Consider the following 7,481-nt stretch of genomic DNA (forward strand, 5'->3'; position numbering starts at 1 on the left):
TGTGTGCTTGGTTTAAGACAGTACAAGGGAAGATGTTGTGGGAGATCATGAAGGGTGTGAAACCAATTCTCCATGTTGATATGGTCAAGAAAATATAGTCATTATGTATGCAGAGTTGCTTGCTTTTTTAATAGTAGACAGATTCCTACCATCTGAACTCTGCTCTTCTGACTTTAAAATCACCCCAATGGCTTTCTTTATTGGTCTAATAAGGAGCATAAGCTGTCTTGAGAAATTCCCCACTCCTCATTTCTTGATCATCATTGCCCTCTCATGAAGTGGCCAAAATTTCTTTTTTTTTAATTTAAATTTTTATAGATTTTTTTGAGATTTTCATACAATATAATTTAATAGTATTTAGATCCCTTCCCCTAACCACATCTCTTTCCACTTCTACCCCACCTAATTTACTGTATTCTCACAAATAGATATATAGATAGATGATAAATAGATGACAGATAGATAGATAGATAGATGATAGATAGATAGATGATAGATAGATGATAGATACATAGATGATAGATAGATAGATAGATAAATAGATGATAGAGAGATAGATGGATGCCTACATGATACAAAAATGGATGAATAGATTAGATAGATAGATGATAGATAGATAGATAGATAGATAGATAGATAGATAGATAGATAGATGTATATCACCATCTATATAGAGTCTGATTTATGTCCTTCAGTATAGGTCTATTCACAGGGTCCACTAAGCTTCTCATCCCTGTAAGACTGTTTTTTCCCTCTTGGCAACCATCAACTTTCAAAAGTTCTTTATGTTGGGTTGAGAATTCTTACCCACTTCCCTATGTCTATGCTCTTTCTTTTATCTAATATAAAATGTTGATAATCCTTAAGAATTCAGCAGATCTGGGCATATCCAGAGAAAAGGTAATGTCTGGTTATTAAACTGTCATGGAGAGTTATGGTTGGGCAACCTCATTTGAACTAAAAAAATATCTTGGAGCATTATTCCCAACTAGGAAAGAAAAGGCATAGTCTCTCAAAGGTTTTCCAAAGTTGTTCCAGAGCCAATACATTTGATCTCTATGATCTTTTACAGCTAGAACTGTAACTCAATAAAAGCAATAATTTTGTCCCTAATTTCTAAAAACAAGTCCAAATTGTAGGTACCATTTGGACATGCAGGTGAGACTTGTGTTCCTGTTCTCCCTGTGTCTTTCAATCCAGGGTAGCACACTCTATCCAAATATGCTCTGATGAGACTGGGAAACACTTTTGGAGAAAAATGAGTTACTCAAGAAGCTTGTAAGTTCCCTTTGACTGTTCAGTTTCATAACCAGTAGGTCTGGACAACAGGAAATAATATCCAGAAGCAATCCAGATAGATTTCTGGATAGGAACAATAACTCAGATCATTAAGGGAAGTTCCTTCTCCTCCTCCTCCTCCTCCTCCTCCTCCTCCTCCTCCTCTTCCTCCATAATCGCTCATTTCTGTTCCTCCTCCTCGTCCTCCTCTTCCTCCTCCTCGTCCTCCTCCTCCTCATTGTCCTCCTCCTCCTCCTTGTCCTCCTCCTCCTCCTTCTCCTCTTCCTCGTCCTCCTCCAGTCCTCTCCTCCCTAAATTACTGATAGATTAAAAAATCCTGGGTCCATGAAGTTGAGACTATACCCACTATACACTCACTGTTTTAGGCCAATTGTCATTTTCACTTATTTTAAAGTTTCATTTTATTTATCCTGTGGATATGGATACATTAGAGTTAATATATGTGCTATCGTCCATTTTTCCTCAGTCAGGTATAAAGTAGGAAAGTGTAGGCTGTTAATTTATCTATTTCCTTGCAAAGCAAAAGAGAAATAACAAGTAACTCACTAGTTTGGGAAACTTTTCTTCAGTTTTGAGGGCCTGTGGTCCTTAGGTAGAAGAAGCTGAAAATGAAGAGCTGGCATGGAATCACTGTCCTTAGAAAACTTCCTACATTAGTTATTGATTATAAATGATCTCTCCTCTGCTCTTTAAACCACCTCCCATCTTAAGTTTTCTTACCATACTTCGACCTTACTACCATAATGGAGACTCCAGGCTATTCTGATTCTCATAGATCCATGCAGCTATTGGAAGGGTGGTCAATTTCAGCTGGCTACATACCAACTCATATTTATGAAATTAATTTGCTCTCCTAAAGCTGCCACGACTTCAAGCCTTCTTTATGGAAGGCAGTGCTATTGTTTGGAAGAAAAATTTTTCTCACCTGAATTCTGGACAATCAAAAATAATGTCTCCACCAGAAACACTTGATAAGGTCCTAAGTCATTCACAGTGTGTCTGACTAGGAGCTCAGTCTCCTCTCTGTAGCTTCTATCAGCTTCAAACCCTGACTGTCCAGCTAAGTCTATATCAACAAATCCATGCTTCCTCTTCTCTTGTGAAAATTGTTTAGCACCTTCCATGAGACTATCTGTGAAGAATTCTGATAAGCAAAGAGATGTGAACAGAAACTGAGCTCCATCGAACCTAGTAGAGCACTAACAGAATACCCACAAAAGCTGTACAATATCTCTCATCAACAACATTAGAAAACATTGAGTAGTCTGTTAGCCCTTCCCTTTTCTCACAATGGGGTTATGGTGGCTATCATCCTCATCATCAAGGATCTCATTTTGAGCTAAACAAACTTGTGAAAATACCAACTGATGCTTCTGATCTAACTTCCTTTATCAATTTTGAATGCATACTCTTTAGCATGGGGTCTTATAGATGACAACATCTGTGAACAGAGTTGCTGCTCCAGTCATGAGTTGAACCAGCATAAAAGCAACGTCATAATGCAGTGTTCTCTGTGCTCTTCTGACTGCCAACATGAAAATAAGATGTCTGTTGAGAGGAATAAACTGCCTAGTGTTTTTGTAGATTCTCTATCCCAGGTACTTTGAATGTAATAAAGCTTCTGCATGAGCAGTACCAGGGAACCCAGCAGGGTAAGCTCGCTGTCAAAGTTGAAGCTTAGTAGAGTGGAAGGAGCTTGTCTGAGATACTATACAATGTCAGTTCTGGACCTAATGGTTTGCTTCATTAAATATTTCTAGGCTAGTCACTTAACTTCTGTTTTCCATTTTTTTCTCATTAGCAAGATGGAAGAATTAGAAGCTTTAATTGGACTCTAAAATGGAAGCTGGGAAAAGTAATCCTCATAGAAATGAAAATAGAATGTGAAAATCTCATGGGCACATCACTGTCATGTGGTATACATAAATGTAGCACAGAAGACCTGAAATGGAGCTGATAGGCAGCCCAATTTGAGGCAGCAATATGAGATCAGGAGAGGCAGACAGGAGTGTTGTGGAAATAACAGAACAGAGAGTGGAGGACCCTGTATTCTTATCTGGCAGTAGCGATGACTGCCTGACATAAGCTGGATTCAGTTTTAGAACTGCAAGTCTGTGCTCTGTGAACTGAAGGCATGAGGCAGGGTTACTCATGACTGACTTCACAATGGAATCCTCCTGGGACTATTAAAAAGATATTGACATGCAGTACCCATCCCTAGAGATCCTGATTTAATTGGTCTGCGGTGTGGCCTGGGCATCAGTTTTATTTAAAGCTCCCCAGATTCTCACGTGCAGCTGGGTCTGAGAACTCTTTGTTAGTGTTTGCTTTGGAAAAGGGCAGGATGATTTAAGACTTGCAGGGAGACTCCCTCCCCTACATGCATGTCCACCACACCCCCATCAACCCATATGACAGTTCATCCTTAGAGATTCATGCCTTAGAATTCTTCACTACTTATTGAAATTCATTTACTCCTGGTAGATGTGACACCTTGAACTTATATTGAGTGTATCTTACCTAAAATCAGAAAAAACTAATTTGGAAAGAATCTCAGAGGTCGCGAGTTCAAACTGGCAAGTATTTTTATTGTGATTTTTTACAGATAAGGGAGCGAGTTCAGAATGTCTCCAATTGCAAGGCTTCTCTGTAAGCATTTATTTTGGTGTATATAGGTCGTGGGAGGGATTTTAACTGATGCCATCTTTCTTACAAAAGCTTTTTTTAAAATGAAGTAGTCTGGAATTATATTTGTGTGACCACACATTTTTAAAAGCTGTTTTGGACTTTAAAATTCTTTGGCGATGGAACCTCCACGAATGACCTTTTAGTCTTTCCTGTGCCCCATTTATCTAAATAAGCATTTCCTGCTCCATTTTATCATCTGCTGATTGCTTCCTGTGATCTACCTTTCACTTTCTACTTTTCACCTTGATCCATGTTATCTCTGCTTTGGGAGCCAAAGAGAATATTGCCAAATTCAAAGGTGAAAAAATGCTCTCCTTTTTACATGAAAAAAAAGCATTGTCATGTCATGTAATACACACATCTGGCAATCATTTGGGGTTCCATTATGGTGAGTGGAGCCAAATCTATAAATTTGTAATGCATTAAATTAAATTAATCAATCCTTAAAAGGAAAGTTCCCATCTAAGGCTTGACTACTCTAATTGGAGGACACCATTTCTCTCCTAGTCATAATCTGTCTGCATCAGCCTGCCTGAATCCAACACAATGTATCTTAATACCACATGCTGGTGAAATGAGCCAGCAAATGCATGATCACAGCAGGGATTCCATTCCATAAGAAGGAATTTGGAGGGGTTCACACAAACAGCATAAGCCAGACAGTTTTCTCCCTTTAATACCCAACATGAAGCATAAAAATCAATATAGTCTTCGAATGTATTATTGCTGTTTCCCTTAAAACATTCTATTTACATAATGGATAATGCTATCATACACCAAGTTTAAAACTATTTATATTTGGTATGTTACATAGAATTTTTCATAAATGACCAAAATTTCACCACTGTCCAGCCTAAGGCAACTATTTTAAAAAATATTTTATTTATTAGTTTTACTTTATGTGCATGAGTGTATTGTCTGCATGTATGTAAGTACATGTGTGTTGTGCAATGCCCTCAGAGATCAAAAGACAGCTTCAGATTCCCCTGGAACTGGAGTTATAGACCACTGTTAGTTGCCATGTGCATGCTGGGAATCGAACCTAGGTCCTCTGCCAGAGCAGCCAGTGATCTTAACTGCTGAGCCATCTCTCCAGCCCCAAGGCAACCATTTTAAAGAACTAAATGAGGAATAAAGGCCATCTAGGGTATTATCATCCATGTTCTGTTATCTGTGCAGGGAAAAGATTGTTTTCACTTAGAAAAGTGGTTAAGGTGATACTTTTTTTAAAGAATTAATATTTTAAAGTTTGGACATCTTGGAATTTATTGATAAATTGTTGATTTTGACAATTAATTTTAAATCTTCCTTAATTTTGACTCAAATGATGTTAGAAAAATGTTTTAGTTCAGGTTGGCTAGTAACTCACACAGGGTTGAAATAACAATGTTCAGCATAATATAAGTGTTCTTGAATTCCAGCCTTTACTCTCTCTCAGAGGAGCATAAAAATTGGCTAATTTGTCCAAAGCTAAAGTATTCTTATTTGTAAAATATGCCAGAAAAGTGACTACCAAAATAGCAGCCACTTAAGAGGAAAGAGCCCTTATAAAATAAATTGTGTTTGGGGCTGGAGAGATGACTCAGCAGTTAAGAACACTGATTATTCTTGCAGAAGGCCCGGGTTCAAATCCCAGCACCCACATGGCAGCTAACAACTGTCTGTAACTCCAGTTCCAGGGGATCCAACAGTCTCTTCTCTTCTCCATGGGCATTGCACAACACGGGTGTACTTACCTATATGCAGGCAATATACCCATACACATAAAAAAATGAAAATAATAAATAAAATAAGATAAGTAAATGAATTATTTTTTTCCATGGGGGAGTTGATACCACTATCCTTTAAGGATTCTATCAAGTCTTATTTTTTGCTAAACAACTGTAATGGTTACTTTTCTTGTGATGGCAAATAACTAACAAAAGTAACTTAAGGAAGGAGTGGTTTATTTTGGCTCATAGTTTGAAGGTCCAGTCCAATGTGGCAGGAAAGTCATGGGAAAAAGAGTATGAGGCAGTTGGTTACATGGTGTTTTCAGTCAAGAAACAGAGAGAAACTAATGCTGGTGCTCCGCTGTTTTCTGCTTTTTATCGGGTCTGGGATCCCAGTCCACATTCAGCATTGGTACTGATCAGATTCAGCATGGATGTTTCTGAGTCAGTTAAACCTTTCTGGAAACACCATTATAGACATGTCCTGAGGTGTGTTCACAAATGAGTTCAAGCTGGCAATCAAAATTAACCATTATAGAACCATATTGCTAAAGACAACACACACATTAGTCACAGGACATGGAGAACTCATGTTAAACCTGATAAAGGAAGATGGCTAACTTTAAAGTACTGGAAGGTGCCATATAGGTTGCTGGAGGAAAAAAGTCATCAGTCTTCCTCATCTGTGAATCCTGGGAACTATAATAATGGCTGGCATAATAAGATATGCCAACAGGGGTAACAAATTCTTTCTGTTTAGGTTTAAGTCCTGCTCCATAGGAAGAAGCACCTGCCTGCTACTCTAAATCTGGCCAAGAATCCACGGTTTGGGTTGGTTACCTCACAAGCCTTAGGGGTGAACCTACTATTATTATTCTACTAAACTGACATAGTATCAAATGGCCCTCTAAATTCATATCTCTATACACACAAATAAGTGTACTTCTTAGACCTCATTAGAGAAATTTCTTTGGGCAGTGAACACAGAAACTCACATCTGGTCAAAGTGCATAGAATAAGTATGAATGGAGTGCTCAGCCACAAATGGGACATTAACATCATCCCCACCCAGGCTGAGGGACTATTGTGGAAGCGGGGACAGAAAGACTGTAAGAGCCAGAGGTCGTGGAGAACTGGAACAAAACTATTTTCTGCGTATCACAGGACCCCTGCAATCATGAACTCATGGAAACTAGTTGCCCGCACAAGACCTACTTAAGATCAAGCTGGTCGACATCTTAGCATGGAGGAAGGAGAGACTAACAAGTCCCCATCCTAACTGAGGAACACCGAAAACTGATGACTTCTAGGGGACAAAGAGTCAGTTTTCTTTAAGGATACAACCCCTTGGAATATCAGCTACACTCTAGTGAGTGGCCCTATTCCCAGGAGTATATGGGAACTATAAGTTGAATTCATTGGGTCACAAAAACAAAGAGGAATAGAGGTTTGAGAGTGTAGGGAGCTGAGCGTGGATCTGAGAGGAGTTAAAGGGAGAAGTGGAAATACAGTAAAAATATATTGTACGATATTCTCAAATAATTAATAAAAATATATTGAGAATAATTAACCATCACAACATTTTCAAAACCTTGTCTGTGCCTGGCCACTTCATCTTCATTTTTAATATCTCTTTGAATTTTTTTCCTTAATTGCACCCAATTTGTCATTTTTTTCCTGTGTTTACTTAATAGCCTCATAGTCTCATATTTACTATTAGAGGAAGTTTGTGAAATGGGCTATTTCTAAAGATAAAGGTATATTCTATGTTCTTATATTTTT

Source organism: Nannospalax galili, unplaced genomic scaffold (genome assembly GCF_000622305.1).
Source record: "Nannospalax galili isolate Female #2095 unplaced genomic scaffold, S.galili_v1.0 scaffold284, whole genome shotgun sequence".
Classification (NCBI taxonomy): Eukaryota; Metazoa; Chordata; class Mammalia; order Rodentia; family Spalacidae; genus Nannospalax; species Nannospalax galili.